General features: G+C 35.7%; 1 long non-coding RNA gene across 1 annotated transcript; it reads left to right on the forward strand.

Moving 5' to 3' along the window:
• The first annotated feature begins 481 nt into the window (after nt 1–481).
• On the forward strand, nt 482–3,537 carry LOC110210222 (uncharacterized). The gene is made up of 3 exons (XR_002325055.2): nt 482–591; nt 677–798; nt 3,410–3,537. It is a non-coding gene; the product is annotated as an uncharacterized LOC110210222 (long non-coding RNA).
• Nucleotides 3,538–17,288: the final 13,751 nt, after the last annotated feature.

Raw genomic sequence — 17,288 nt, forward strand, 5'->3', positions numbered from 1 at the left:
AATAGATTTTAATGGAAGCCGTCTCCTCAACGGTGCCTGCCTGTTTGCCGCCAGAGTTTTCTTCCCTGGGTATTGTGTAGAAGGAGGTGCCAGCTCATAAATTATAAGCATCCTTGCTAAGACAGAGAGAATTTTGAAAGCTGCTTGGCTAACAATAGTGCCATATCATGCCCCTTTTTATAGATACAAAACCTGGTTTGGTGATTAGCAATGTCTCCTTCAAAGTCATTCTCTGTAAACAGGTATTTTGGTGGTGAATAGCAAATCTCAAAGTGACAGCAAACAATTTCAAATTTAACAGTGGATTTCAATTTTCAGAGGTTAGTGATACTTTGAGGTGACTCACATGTACTGAAAATGAAACTGAGGACTCTTTTCTTGTTCTTTCTTTCCTTTTATCCTTCCTTCCTTTTTCCCTCCCTTCATGAAATTAATGTCAAAGAAGAAGAAGAAGAAGAAGAAGAGAAGAAGAAGAATGATGATGATGATGATGATGATGATGATGATGATGGTGATGATGATGATGATAATGATGATGATTCACAGTAACTCACCTGTCAAACCATCAGTGGAATCCTTCATGGGTCTTTGGTGTGTATCCTCAACCTTACTCTTAGTAGGATAAACACTGATTGAGAGTAGGGACTGTTTCATTTTTTTGTCTTTGCATCCTCAGTACCCGGAAGACCACCTGTCACCTTTCAATCTGCAGTCTGTATTTTATTCACCATAATCATCCCCTAGAAATTCATCCCACTGAGCCTTGGGCTGTACTCTTCTATCCCCTAGCTCTAATAGGTGAGTTTTTGTTTCATCTTGCCTGGAACCATGATTACACACCACTCACTTCCCAATTATCTCTTCAGCATGTTATTCTGGCACCCCTCTCCACATTCATGACTCCCTCTTATGATGTATATATCATATTAGAACATAAACTGTTTTAGAATAGCCTTGCTTGCTTGTATTTCATTCAAAATGGCCAAAAGGGATTTATAGCAGTGATACAAGTTAGTGATGATCACTGTTAGAAAATCATACCAGTCATGATCAATGTTAGAAAAACAGTCAACATAATTGATCATGCTAAAATGTAAAACCTCCAAAATCATATGGTTGTCTTAATAGATACAGAAAAAAACCTTTGACAAAGTACATCACTTTTAAGCTAAAAGTTCTACAAGGTTTACGCACAGAAGGATATGTATATGCATATATAGATATAGATATAGAGATGATATCACAAAAGCCTCTATGTAATGGGCATACACTAGAACATTTTCCAGTAAACACAAAAATGAAGTAAGAATTCCCACCCTCCCCATTCTTATCTAGAGTTCTGGAAATGCTAGCCATAGCAACATTCTAAGAAAAAAAGTAAATTAAATGTATAAATATAGTTAAGAAAGAGATAATACTATCTCTGCTTTCTTATTTGATATTACACTTGGAAAATTCTAGAAAATCAGCAAAGATACTAATTGAGACAATTGAAATACTTCTTCAGCAAAGTTACAGGCTACAAAATGAAACCTCAAAATCTATAATATTTTTATTTAATTATAACAAATTCCAGGATAATGTTGAGAGTATGATCGTGAGATCCCAGAAAAATGGTGGTACCTTGGAGAGTAATAGAGACATTTTGAGAAGAAAGGGTTGTATAATGAGTTGTTTTACATGTGTTGATTTTAAGATGTCCTCAATTTGAAATGTCCAAAAGGGAATCAGTAACTTGTGACTGGAGATTAAAGGAGATGATATATGGCATTTTAAATAGATAGCCTTCCACAGACTTGGGTATGACTAGTTTCAGTCCCACTTCTAATATTTGTTGGCTGTGTGATCACAGTAATAAGCATGGCCTTAGTGGGGAATAGCAGACAATGTTATCATGAGTTACAACACAGGATAAAAAAGATCTAAATTTTATATTGTCCGTTAAGACTTGCAAAACATTTTACATGTGTCATAATTGAGCCTCACAATAACATTGTGAATCAACCACAGATTTTTATAAGCATCTACTGCATTCTAGGTATTATACTAAGTTTCGGAGATACAAAAAAGAGGCAAAGGACAAACTTTAGCCTCAAGGAGCTCACAATCTAAAGAGAGAGACAAGTCAAAATATATACAAACCAAAAATGTGTGTGTTTATACATACACACATACATATATGTGATAAATACGAATGATTAATAGAAGGAAGGCACTAGAGTTAGGAGGGTCTGGGAAAGTCTTCTTGTAGAAAATGGGAATGCTGTTAGGACTTAAAGGAAGTCAGGGAAGGCAGTACTGGAGATGGAGAATTTTGGCTTGTTCTCCAGGTATTGGAGACAGCCAGAAAAATGCCTGGAGCAGAGAGATGTAGTGTTTTGTTCATGGAACAGCCAGGGAGCCACTGTTACTAGATTAAAGAGTACATGGTAGGGAATAAGGTGTAATAAGACTGGAAAAGTAGGAGGGGAAAGGTTATGAAGGGCCTTGAATGCCAAGTAGAGGATTTTATATTTGATACTGGAGGATATAGGGAACAATTGACTTGTATTGAATAGGGGATATGCACTTTAGGAAAACGGCTTAAGTGGCTGTTTGGAAGTTAGATTACAGTGGAGAGAGGTTTAAAGCAGGCAGATCCAACATCAGTCCATTGTAATAATCTGGGCATGAAGTGATGAGAGACTGCACTGAAGTGATGAGAGACTGCACTAAAGTGATGGCAGAGAGCAGAACGGGGTATACTTGAGAGATGTTGAAAAGATTAAATCAACAAACCTTAGTAACAGATCAGATATGTGAGGCAAGAGATGGTGAGGAGTCAAAGATGATGGCTGGGTTGGGAATCTGAGGAGCTGGGAAGGTGGTGATACCTTCTTCAATAATAGAGAAGGTGGGAGGTGGGGAGAGGTCTGGAAAAAAGCTGAGATCTATTTTGAACATGTTGAATTTAAGATATCTATTGTATATCCAGGAAGGTACTACTTTTAAAACATGCATTTTATTGTTATCTATTACTTTTATATAAGTTCAATTTCCTCTATATTATCCACTACCCCCATCCAAAATAACAAAAAATAATTTTTAAAAGAAAAATAAAAGGTAATACAAGAAAAAAGGAGGAAAGTTTGCAAAACTAATCGATATGTATATGCATATATGCATACATACACATATGTGGGTATATATGTATATATACATATATGACAGTATATTCATACACATACTAATTAGTTGATAGCAGTGTCTTCTAATATCTCTTCTTTATAATTTTGTAATATTAAATTGTTTTGCAGTTAATTTCTTTTTAATTTACATTGTTATATTCATTATGTATGCTATTTTTCTTCCTCTTCTTACTTTTACCTTGCATCAGTTCAAGGTAGATGTTGTTACCTTTATTTTACAGTTCAGGAAACTGAGGCTGAGAGACATTGTGTTTTGCCTAGAATCATCCAGCTAACAAGTATCTGAGGCAGGATTCCAACTGCCATCTTTGTGACTCCAAAGTTTTCGAAGGACTGGTGAGGAAAACAATCCCACCTGTGACCTTGGTCCTTTGAACAACAGAGGATAGAAAGTTATCTCAATAAACACAATAAAAATTTGCCTGAAAATAATTCTTAGATTTTTTTGATGTTGGTAATGCCGTCATATGCACAACCAGAGTCACCTCTGAAGCATTTGCATCCTGAGAGAAGCACTATCAGTGTCTCCAGAGCGTATCATATCAGCCTTTGAATGTCTCAGCATTGAGTCCCACTGTTCTGACATCATTCATCTTTACAGGGCAAGACTGATTCTTTCTCTGAGGAGAGAAATGCCTATATTGTCACATATGAAAGAATTCTTCCCATTAACGGCTGCCTCATTCTTGGCTCGAAAATATTAAGATTTCTGAGGTGTCACTCCTCTGCCTTCAGAATTCCTTCCATGTGATGAGGAGTGTATTCTGTAAGATAAGCCAGCTACTTTGCAGACTTGCAGAAGCAATAGTTCTTTCTCAAACCACACAATTTATTTTGAACCACAGCTCTGGTTTGAACCGCAGACTGAAGATTGCTCTACCGTGGAGTCCTCGTATTATCTGTTTTGCACTGACATCAATAAGTGACCTGGGGTGGTCAACTTCATCCCTCTCAATGGCGTTTTCTTAGCCTTGCAGTTGTCTCCTTAGCCGAACTCTTGGTAAGCTGTTACCCTAGGAGGCAGGGGAGTAGCTTGTGATCCAAAAATGATATTCGCAGTTTAGGTCAAGGGGCTGAATCTAGTAAGGTGAAATCAAATGTGGATGAATGGCAAGTCCTATATTTCTGTATTTTGTTTGAAAACACCAAGATCAAGTTAGGGAGATTGTAAGTTGGGGAAAACTAGGCCAGACAATACTTAGCGTGAAAATGATCAGTAGCAAGTTTTAGTGGACTTCAAGCTATAGTTCATTAGTATTCAAACTAGGAGCTAAGGATCAAATTGAAGAGGTGCTTGATCCACCATGTGTGTTGTATACTATTCTCCTCCAAGTCCATAGTTAGTTATGGAATTTGTTTCCAATACAACTACTTCAGAATTTATTCCCTGACTTGTCTTTTTTTTTTAAACCAGGCATTGGTCCTTTAGGGCAGTCAAACTTACCTGAACATTCATAGTAGCATTGTACAAAGGTTAGTGATAAAATTACACTCACTGTAAACCTTGCTTTGTAGATCACCTTGTAACTGTGGCAGGTGCCCCTCAGAGGGTCAACTCTGACTTGTGGGCAGGGACCAATGAATACTTTCCCCACTTTTTAATTTTAGCTGTGACAAAGTGAATCGCCCTGAGTGAACAGGCATAGTTGGTTGCAACATGCATCTCAAACCTTAACAAACTGTTTTTACTCCAAATTATCTCTCTTCTGAGCTTTTCTACGTCTACAAGGTTACAGTCATGTTTCCGGTTTCAACTTGAGTGTCATTCTCATATATTCATCCTCACACACTCTGTATATCCATGCTACCATGGGGAAAATGGTGACCAGAGCCCAGGCTCAAGATCCATGGGTAGGTTTTCCAAATGGAGAGGCTCTCTGTCTCGGAGGCTGCAAAGACCAGATTATTACAATGATTCAGAACGCCTGAGAGAGTTCTCTGCAAGAAAATGCATATCAGAATCCTTGATGTGCCAGTCTGTTTTTTCCATTGCTCATTAAGTAGCAGTAATAGTGACTTCTAGAGGAAAGATTATAAATATTCATATCTTATGATATACCATAGAAGAGTTCTCTTGATTTGTATTCTCAAAACCTCCCCCCCAAAATCAGTGATTCTAATAAAGTCAAACAATAATTCTTCGTTAAGTATACCTAGTGAACAACAGATCAAGGGAAATGAGTGTTGGGCAAGGATTATTTGTAGCTCAAGGATATATAGATATATATCCATTTCATCATTTGCTTGATAGTCTCATTCACCAGATTTCAAGCTGGTAAGTACCTTAGAGATCATCTAATTACACCCCTGCATTTTACACTCAAGGAATCTGAGGCCCAGGGAGTCTTAAGAGGCTTACCCAAGGACCCACAAATAAAAAGTAATAGAACCAGGATTGTAAGAGGAAAGGTCTTCTAACTACATATCATTGTTCCTTCCACTAAATCATGTTGCTTTTATAATATCAGAGCTATCATTTAGAAGGGACCTTAGAGGCTATATACTCCAGCTCCTTCATTTTACAAAAGAGGAAAGTAAGACACAGAAAGTTTGTTAAGACTTGCTCAAAGTCAGACTGATATTAAGAAGCAACAGTGGGACTCAAGTCAATTACAAATGTCAGACTTCTTTTAAACCCTTGGACCAAAACTGTGTTTTACTTCACTCAGAATTTAATATGTAAGATTTCAAGTTCCATTAAAATGAAAAATTTGAAGCATGGTGTTTTATTGCATTAGTGAGACTTAAATTCTACTCCTTTCCACAGCCATCGTAGGGCAACTTTTAATATAAAGATATAGTCAGTGTTTTTGTTTTTTTAATTATTCCCAGTTCAATACATTGCAGTGGGCTGTCTTATGAAATCCTATGACAGAATCATATAATTCAATGTTAGAAAAAATCAGAGAGAATTTATCCTTCTACCTTTAGCACTGAGAAAACTGAGTACCAGAATAGCTAGAAGATTTGTCCATGGTCACAGTCATGGTCTACTGTATTTAAAGATGCTACAATGAATAATGCAATATAATGTGTGGCCTATTAGAAAGACCACCGTATTTGGAGTGGGTTTCAAACCAGGATTTGCCACTTTTTCTTACATGGTATTGGACAAGTCATTTTATTCCCCTTGGCCTCATTTTCTTCATATGTAAACAATCTCAAAATTCCCTTCTGGTTTTCAATTTATGAATTCAATTAATGCAAATTTGGAAAACTGACTTTAGAAAGGAGTTTGTAATAAATCTAGAAATTCAATAGATTCCATTATTTAGTTTGTCAGTTTTGGAATTAATTTTGGCAAATCATTAACTTCTCTTCAATCTCCTCAGATAAAACTGGAAGTAAGCTACTCTTCCTATGTGAAAACATGAAAGCAGAAACAAAAGATCTGCAATTTGCCAGTATATGGAGCTCTTCTCATAGGAACCCCTTCCTTACTGATTGCCATCCATTTATTACAAAGCACAGAGGATTGTCTGAGGCGCAGTAGGTAAGCTGACTTATCCACTATCACACAACTAGTGTCAGAGCTCTCCTTTTTATCCCTTTCTTCCTGATTCCAAATTCAACCTTCTACTCAGTAGTCCAGACTGACTTTAATTCCTGAAAACAGCAACTATGTGTCTCCCTACAATAGACACTAGGAAATAAATACATGCTATGTGAGTCCTTCATATTCAGTATAATGCAATTTTGCCAGCTTTATATGACTGGAAAATCCCATTGACCCAACATGAGCGTATTCTTTGTGGCCTCTGGGATCAAATATAAAATCCTCTGCTTGGTGTTCTAATTCCTTCATAACAAAGCCACCCCCACTCCAGATCCATCCCACCTTTCTAGTATTCTTAAATCTTACTCCCAGAAACCTCCTCCTCCATGCCTGGCTCTAGGCATTCTCTGAGGCTGTCCCCCATGCCTAGAAAGCCCTCCCTCCTCATCTCTGCCTATTGACCTTCCAGAATTCTTATAAGTTCCAGCTAAACTCCTATTTTCAACAGGAAACCTTTCCCAACCCCCCCCAATTCTAGTGCCTTCCCTCTCATTTATTTCCTGTTTATCCTGTCTATAGCTTCTTTGTACATATTTGTTTTCTTGTTGTTTCCCCCATCAGGTTGTCAGCTACTTGAGGGCAAAGACCATTTTCTGTTTTTATTTTTGCCTCTCTTTCTAGTCACTGACACTTAACATAGTGTTTAGCACATCATAGATGCTTAATAAATGTTTATTAACCAACTGATTGACATATGCATATGTATATATGTGTGTGTATATATTATATATATATATACATATATAGTGTGTGTATATATGTAATATATAATATATATGTAATATATATAATACATATATGTTATATATAATATATGTAATACATATAATACATATATGTTTTATATATATATGTATAAAAGAGACATATAGCTTAGAAAGTTAACCTAGATAATCCTGGATAACTTTTTTTTTTTTTTGCTTAGGGAAAATGGCTTTTTTTTTCCTACTTGGAAGCTTAGAGAGGAAAAACAAAACAAAACAAAGCTCATCATTCAGATTCAAGATAAAGAACTAAAGGAAATTTAGAGGTTTTAAAATTTCCCAGAATACCTCTACCATCTTAACATCAATCATGCAACCTGACTTCCCTCAATATAAGCAGGCCTGAAATGATGAACTATCTGCCTTCCCTAGAGAACAGTTACACCAACATGACTGAAGTGGCTGAACTTACCAAGTGCCTTTGGCACAGTGAGAGACCACATGGGCCTGAAAGTCCACTATAGACTCTTTCATTATGCAGTTTCTTATCATCCACGTTTCTCTTAGTCATGAGAACAGTTTCTTCTATTAACACCTGCCCATTTCTTTTCTTGAAATTCCACCTTGCCTAGTTTTGTCCTTTTTTTATGTTACCTTCACTTATGCGCCAATCTTTCTTGTCACCATAGATCCCCAGGCCTATGGCCCATCATAGCAATGTGACTCAGTGGATTGATTATTGAACCTAGCTTTAAATCCTTCCCCTGTCTCTTACTACCTGTTTAATCCTGGGGCAAATCACTTAAACACTCTCTTCCTCGATTTCCTCTTCTGTAAAATGAGGAGTGTGGACTTGATTAAAATGAAGAAAAAAACTTATTAAGCATTTATTATATGCAAAAGACTATACCAAGTGCTAGGAATAGAAATGGAAAAGCATGCTTACATACATAGGAAATATTAGTATTATTGATGCCTTATAAGTTCCCTTTTGCCTTTAAATCTATGTTCTTATGATTCTATAAGGCAAAAGTTTAAATTGTGTCTTTGACAATAGCTGTGTGACAGTGAGAAAGCCAATCTGAGTCTAGGTTGCCTCACCTCCAAAATGGAGATACAAAGATCTAGTGTACTTGCCTCATAGTTACTGTGAAGTTCACATTAAATAATTTATGCAGAAGACTAACATTTTTAAAGCATTATCTAAATGTCAATTTCTATTAATAATTCAGCTTGAGGTGAATTTTTTAAATTAAAAAGATCCTTTAAATCTTTATAAACAAATGTTTATCTTTTTTTACACAAATTCATCGCTTTAAATGGTATTGCTATTGCATAGTCGATATGTATTGAATCTAGTATTTGCATCCACAAAATCCTTGTAATGCTCAGGAGGGAAAAAACAAATATTTCATTACTCACACGACTTGAAGGTCACTAACAACAAAGAAAACAGATTTATCCCACTGCTGCTTTTCCCAGGTATATTTTACCTTGAGTTTTCTTGGCGATTTTCATTTTTGTCTCATTGTAAAAAGAATCTTGGCAGTACAAAGAAGACTTCAGCTTTTGAATTTCATTTTTACAATGCATTCATAGATTTTACAAAATTTCACAGATCACAATAAGAAATTTCACCATCAGAAGGGACCTTAGGTCTCCTCTAGAACATCTCCAGCTTCTCCTACCTTTACTTGAGAATACAACCTATTCAGAGGCAGCCAATCTCTGTTTGAGACAGCTGTGATTGTTAGGAAATGATGTCTTACATCATTTAATCATATTCTGGAGGATACATTCTAGATGCGTGATCAGGAGAGCAGGCAATATAGATCTCTTTATTAGAAAGGTTAACCTGCCGGTATATTCCATATAGATCTGAATTGAGAAGTCCTCTTTGTACTACCACAATTCTTTGGTTTTTCCCTCCTGAGCATTACCCTCTTCTCATTTAATCATTTTGGATGGTGATATAGGAACAAAATTTCAGGTGGTTCATATTTTAGGAGTAACATTAGGCAAAACAGTCAGTTTCAGAAAAAAGGAGGGGATAGGCTTTAATAAATATTCTCAAATGCTCATTAGGTCTTAAACATCTGCTCAGGACTAAAAGAATCAAAATTATATAGCTGAAAATGCATGTCACCAAAATATACTTACTTGACTATCAGGCTACTAGATCTTTTATTTTTAAAAAAATCTTACTATTTTATTATTGTATTTAATAAATGTCTTGTAGAACTGCTTTGTTGAAGAATACATTAATAAGAAAGTAAATAAATCAATCAAGCAACTACAATTTAAATCTAACCTGTAGAATTTTGTGTTGTACATCTAATGTGGTAGAATTCTGTCAAGACAGATGAGTGATGAATTGTGCCTAAACCCAGCCAGCTCACCTTCCTTGCCTCAAAAGAGCAAGAAAGTTACTAAATAAAGTACATGGTCGGTAATACAAATAGAGAGGGGAAAGAAAAAAAAAACTCAGGTGAAAACCTTACTGAAATAACACAGAAAAGTGACTGGAAAAAAAATTAAGAACCTTAAGTGGACAACATCATAAATTAAGTATCATAGAGGAATTACATGTTGCAAGAAATTCTGGAAGGAGACTTGAAATAGGACAATAACAAGACACTTCTTCAAGGCTTAACTCAAGTGCTGGCTCCTACACAAGTGCTTTCTTGATCCCAAATTGGGCACAATGCCTGGTATACAGTAGAGCTTAATAAATGCTTCTTGATTGATTGACCCTTCCAATGATCACTGTTCTCTCTTTCTCTCTTGATATAACTTTATGTAGCTTTGAATTTATTATTGTCTCTTCCAAAGAATGTAAATTCTTTGAGTACAGGGACTTGTTTTTTATCTTTTCATTCCTGGTGTCTAGCTTAATGCTTTGTACATAGTCCTAATGTCCTCCTCTTTGGAGGTCAGAAACTGGACCCTTAAATGACTCTGCTTTGTATCTGCTGTCCTGCCTCTCCCAGGAAGGAAAATGATATTATATGGCAAAAGGCAAAGGCAACAGGGTTTCACCCCAAATACTATATTTTGTGAAGATAACTTTTAATTCAAATATAATTTAACTGAAAAATAAAATGAAAAAATATTTTAAAATAAATTACAATTAAGCCATATGTGAAAGCACATTTTCAAATATAAAAATAAGGGACACACTAAAGATACTGCAGTGGCCTAAAGAGATAGAAAATTATCATAAACTCCAATCACCTCCTCTCCCTACCAGTTATATATTGGCAAAGGTGAGAATTAAAGAGGACTTGATGAATAGGTATGGGTATTGAAAATATCCAAATTAGCCAAATAGAAAAATCATTTGAACTCAATCTCAGAAATAGACATTGATCAAGAAATCAACAGACTCCCAAAGGAAAATAACAGTAGTAACAAGAACAGTGACTATTCTTCTAAGGATTTACGAGTGAGTTATATGAAACCGTTAAGGAACAATTTATTCCTGTACTATAGAAATCGTTCAGCACAATGTGAAATTTCCCAGACTATGTTTTTGATATGCATATATTCTCAGTATAAAAACCACAGGCAGAAAAATCAGAAAAGAGATCTATAGATCGATATTCCTAGTGAATATCAATGTAAGAATTATAAATGCAGTATTAGCAAGGAGCCCTCAGACACAGACTCACTAAAATTCATTATTAGCAAGTCACCCTAATACCAGTGATACAATAATGGCTTACTATTAGAAAAAAATATGTAATTAATTCTACAAATAAAAAAAAACAATAAAAAATAAGATTACATAAATTACTGTTAGAAAAAAGCTATTGACAAAGTACAAAAACTAGATAAATAATACTAAGATATAGAAATAAAAATATTTACCTTAATACATTCAAAAATGTTTCTCTCAATATCTTAAGTTACCATTATTTGCAAGAGAGAAGCACTGAAAACTTTCTATTAAATACTCAATGAAACAAAAATGATCGATATCCCAATGTTTACCATTTTTTGACATAGTGCAAGATTTTTTAGTACAGCAATTAAGTAAAATAATATAATTAGGGAAATAAGCATTGACAACATGAGAATTATTCCATTTACAGAGTATGATAGTTTAGAAAAATATAAAAAAGATAATGAATTAACCAATATAACAAAGTTTTAAAAATATGATGTATGGTAATCATTAACATATTAATACAATAACAACAAAAAAAACAAAAGTTAAGAGGAAATTCCATTCAAAATAAATATAAAAAGTACAACACTGCTGGTAATTAGACACCATCACACATACAGGCTTTATTTAAACACAAGCACAAGACAATCTTTATAGAGAAAGAAGAACAATTAAACAAGAGGAGACATATCCGGTATTAATGATTGTGCCTCAAACATAAAATAAAAGTTAGGAGCCAACCAAAATTAATTTGTAGATTTAATAGATTTTAGGGTAGATTTTATCATGGGGCAACGTTGAGAAATTAGATAGAAATAATCAAATTCATACGGAGGAACAAAAAGTGAAAATTACAAGACAAGTAATGAAAAAAAGTAGGAACAAAAGTCATCACTGGATATCAAATTACATTAAGGTTTTGAAACTTTCTGGCTAAAAATAATAGAAAATTAAATTAATAGAATTTAGACTAAATTAGCAAGACTCTGAGTTTAGCATGATTAGTAACCAGAAATTTAGATGGGAATGTAAGATCATGTCTTTTACAAATGTGATTAGGTTATAAATAATAACCAGGAAAGGAATAGAAAGGGGGGAGATTTTCAACACTGAAAAATATTACAATTGAATAAACCAATAGAGTTAGAATAAAAAATATATTATTTAAAAGGGAAAAAAAAGTACTGAATTAAGTATCTCTAATAATAACTGGGTATTCTTAAAGCTGGAACAAAAGTAAATACATGAATTAGGGGAATATTAAAAAAAGTCATGAAACATCTCTGATAATAGTCTGATGAAACAGTCCAGCTCATTACACAGTACCTGGTACATATTAAGCACTTAATAAATGCTCCTTGAACTGTATTTGATATACAAAATTAAGGCCCAGATAAGAGGTGCAGTGGATAGTGTTCTGGGACTAGACTTAGGAAGGCCTGAGTTCAAATCCAGACTCAGACCCTTATTAACTGTGAGATCCTGGGCACATCACTTAACCTCTGTTTGTCTCAGCTACTTTAATTATTAAATGGGCATAAAAACATTCATCCTTTCAAGGTTTTTGTGAGGATTAAATGAGATAATAATTATAAAGCACTTAACACTGCATCAGGCACATAGTAAGGACTATATGAATGCTAGCTATCATTATTATGATTATTATACATTTGGGATCACTATTCTCCATTATCCAAATATCACTAATAATAAAAAAAGTGCAAATTAATCTCCTCAATCACCAGCAAATTGACAGAGTCTAAATACTGGAAAAAGTTAATATTGGAAGAGATGTGCAAAGGTATGCATACTCTTTTGCTGGTGATCGAGATGTAATTATTCCAACTATACTGGGGGAAAAAACAATTTGGAATTATTCAAGATAAAGAACCAAACTCCTCATAATGATCCGATTATCTAACTCCTGGATGTATATATAACATATACATTTTCATATCGAAATACGCTTGAAACATGACTCACCACTACATTTATACTCTCTAGAAGATGAATTCTTAAAATATTTAAACATGAAACAATGTGTAGGACTGCTGAGTCAGTATTTCACTTTCAGTCATACTATTTCTTCAACTCACAAGTCTCTACCTCCTGGTCTACTGAGTTTTCTATATGTCAGATCTTCCTGCTAGTGGCCAAGTTATTCTCTGAGCAGCTATGGTGGAATTTTATGTCTTTCTGGAGCCACTGAATTCTTGAGGTTGCTGATAAGGCTCGAAACATTGTCTCAGAATTATTTGGTAATCTGTGTTCAGGAAAAGAAACACCAAGGCAGAGACAAACAGGGGTTTGAGACACAATGTGTTCATCCCCTAGTCAAGCATATGTTCTTGCTGTTACGCTAACATCTCAAAAACAAAGCAAAACAAAACAAAATGATTTCAGGCAATATTCTCTGTTTTATAAAACGTGAAATCTATAGTACCACAAATGCTCTACAGCAAACCAAATTCTTGAAACTAAAACACTTTTCAACCTGAATCTTGCCTTCCACTGTGTCAGATGGTGATGTGAAAGTGCTGTGTTGTATACAATACCATTTTAATCCTCTTTACCTTGACCACCCTCCACAAACTAAGTGAGAGGTTGCTAGGACTTTAGTCACTGCTATTAGAAGAAGCTGAATCTGGCAAGCTCTTAATATCATACCTTAGAGCCCAAAGGACTTGCACTATGATTTGGGAACATAATTTCAACACAAAACTTGAGTGCAAACAATGAAAATATGCAGTAAATGTACAGGGAGTACTTTACTACAACAGGGCGAACAAGACCTGTGAAGTGCCCAGGAGGATACCAGCCACTCCGTAAACTTGTCCATATGGCATCTCTCATTTCTTTTTTCTTTTCCACTGCACATATACATGATTGCCAATGTGAAAATGAGGTTACTAATAAACCACAGAATGCTTGAAGTTGCAAATGTCAGGTGTATGAATGTTCAAAATTGACTATAGATAGAAATTTAGGGAGGGAGAATGAGATAACAGATAGATCAATAGATCAGGTGATAGACGGATCAAGAGATAAATAGATGATAGAGAGATAAATGTTTTAGTGAGAGATGTATATGCATCAATGTATATAGAAATATATGGATAGGTGGAGAGATAGTTGGATGGATGGATAGAGAGATGATAGAGAGAGAAAACATTCATTAATTGTCCTTTGTTCTCAAAGAGGACCAAAATGACGTCACTATGCTAAAGCCAAGTTTCAGTGTGTCTGACCGTGGCTGATTAGACCAATATCAGCTTGGAATGCTCTACCACAGGTCAGGCACAAACAGTCATTGTGAACATTTGGGGTGGTTTCCCTAAATGCACACATCCTGCATTTTCTTTGAGCTGTTTCAATTCTACTTTGCTCATACTAGAAGGCACCTTCTTTGATGTGGGCATGACATGTTGAGCAGTTCTGTGCCAGTGTCTCCCATGTCAAACAATCAATTCTAAAGTTCTTCAGAGAGACCTTGAGAGTGTCCTTGTATTGCTTCTTCTGACCACCCCGCTTGCCCTGTGTGAGTTCTCCATAAAATAGTTTGCTTGGCAAGCCTTTACTATATGCCAAGCACTGTGCCCAGTATTGGGGACACAAATACAAGAGAACAGGAAAGTCCCTCTTTGACGGAGTTTAGATCTTAATTAAAGAAGATAAATATACAGAGGAGTCTAAAAGCCAGACAGGAAGGTCCATCCATTGAATCAAGCCTGGGGAGGCAGAACAGTGCAGAGTGTGAGTATAGTAGGTAGTTTAGTGAGCATGGCTAGTGCCCTTCACTCTATGGAAATGTCCAAAGACTCAACTCAACCAGGTTGTAGGTTAGCGGCACCTCGACTTGAACAAGCCTCATCAGGTATACCAAATAATACGTAGACTGCTGTATTCAAGTCTGAGCATGCTCTTTTAGGCACGAGCACATTAAGCAGAGTATAACCAGGTGTACTCTACACCAGGTGTTGATGAAGGCTCAAAGAAACGGATTTGTTTCATTTATAGAAGAAAAGGCCTGGGGAGTGAGGCTAGATGATAGCAGCAGAAATGTCAAGTCCACCGTTGTTTAGAACTATCTGGCAATGCCTATGAAAGATAATGAAAGGAGATACTGAGGCAAAGAATCTGTATTTGAAAGAATTTCAGGAACAGCAAGAGAGCTGGACCTAGTTACTCATAGGCAGGCTGTAAAATTCCCTCTGACCAGAGGATGGTATAAACAGAGTAAGGTAGAACCATTGGTCCTGTTTTCAAATAGGCATTAGATTTGTAATTTCTTCGCCACAGGTGTCCCCTACTTGCTCAATCCTCCCTCCCCCTCCTCCAATATATGTTGACACCTCTCTGTAATTTATTGCCATGCACAGTAGCCTAGAGCAAGTTAAGTGACTTGCTCAGTCCTGCGACAAGTATGTATTGGAGGCAGAATTTGAACCCAAATGTTCTGACTCTGAAGTCAGCCCTCTGCCCATCATGTTGCCTCTCAGAAAGGACTGACTCCTTTCTTCTGATGCATGGACTTTGCCTTCTGCTTACCCCCTCAGACTGAGCTGTGCTTCTGATTCTAACCAGCTTTCCCCCTTTAGCTATTATGTTGTTGTTGCTTTTCTGCCCCCTTTTAGCTTGGTGATCTGTCATCCTTGCTGGCCTTTACCTTCAGAAAAGATTCTTATGACCTACAGCTCTGGCGACTCACCTCGAATTCTATTTCATAGGCCAACACCACCATGAGCCTTTTCTGTTACAAGAACCATATCTGTTATTGACAATTTCAAAATGATCACATCTGAGTAAGACTATCCTATTCTAAATCCCTGTGACTATGAAAATATCTCTGCTGAAATCTGTCCAGGCAGTAGGTCTTCAGTTAACAGCTTGTGACCCCCATAGCCACTGGGCTTGACAATTTGTGACTAGGAAGCTGGGTGGCTCAGTGGATAGAGTGCCAGAACTAGTCAGGAAGATTTATGTGCCTCAGATACTTACTAACCATATGACCCTGGGCAAATTACTTAAGCCTGTTTGCCTCAGTTTCCTCATTTGTAAAATGAGCTGGAGAAGGAAGTGACAAACCACTCCAGTATCTCTGCTAAGAAAACCTCAAATGGGGTCATAGAGTCAGGACCAGACTGAAAGGAATTTGCAACAACAAGCTTTCGCTTGGCCACTAAGGACATAATTAGCAGTATTAGGTGGATCTGGAAAAGATGAAAATTCTGGCTTGATATAAACAAACAAACAAAAAAGCCCAAATACACATGCAAAACAATAAAAAAGAAAATAAAAAATAAAGACCTAACAAAAGAGAACATACTGATTTGTGAGGTATTGATTTCCTCATCATTGAATGCACATTGGAAAGAGTCTTGTGGGAAATATTGTAGAGGGGATTGATTCTCAGATTTGATTATATGGACATGGCGGCCCCCTCATTTTCTGAGCTCCTCCAACATCATTAGTTCATTTCTTAGGTCATATGGGAGGCCCACTGATCCCTTTGATCATTTTTTGGACCCTTAACTATTTTGTTTAAATGGTATTTATTCCTTTCTATTCTGTTACTATTTTTGAATTACATCAACAGAAGAAAAAAGCAAACAAAGCAGACCGCCCAGATCCTATAATTAAGTTGAAGTTTAGCCAAAGAACACAGGTTAAATGAACACAGAAATACAATAGCCTTGTTTCAAAAGAATCCAAAGGACAAGTAATTCAAATAGTGTTATTATAGAATGTAGCTAGGACAACTGTAAAAAGATTGCTTGAGATGAAGTTGCCAAGAAGCAATTTGAGTTTTTGCCCACTGCTTTTACCTTGAAATAACTACATTTGTTTTTATTTTATCTTAATAGCAACAATAAGAAATTATATATATATATATATATATATATATGTGTGTGTGTGTGTGTGTGTGTGTGTTTGTATGAATATATACATATGTACATATATATGTGTGTGCATATCTATACATATCTATCTATCTATATCTCTATCTATCTATCTATCTGTCTATATAATTTGGCACTTTCGCATTTATTACCTATCTCTGAAGGACTCAGTTTGCCCTCATTGACCTGTATTTTAGGATTTAAAACTTGATGGTCCTTAGACATCATATATCCCACATGCTTTATTTTATACATGGAGAGATTGAGCTT

This window comes from Phascolarctos cinereus, unplaced genomic scaffold, assembly GCF_003287225.1.
Source record: "Phascolarctos cinereus isolate Bilbo 61053 unplaced genomic scaffold, phaCin_HiC Scaffold_7;HRSCAF=346, whole genome shotgun sequence".
Lineage (NCBI taxonomy): Eukaryota > Metazoa > Chordata > Mammalia > Diprotodontia > Phascolarctidae > Phascolarctos > Phascolarctos cinereus.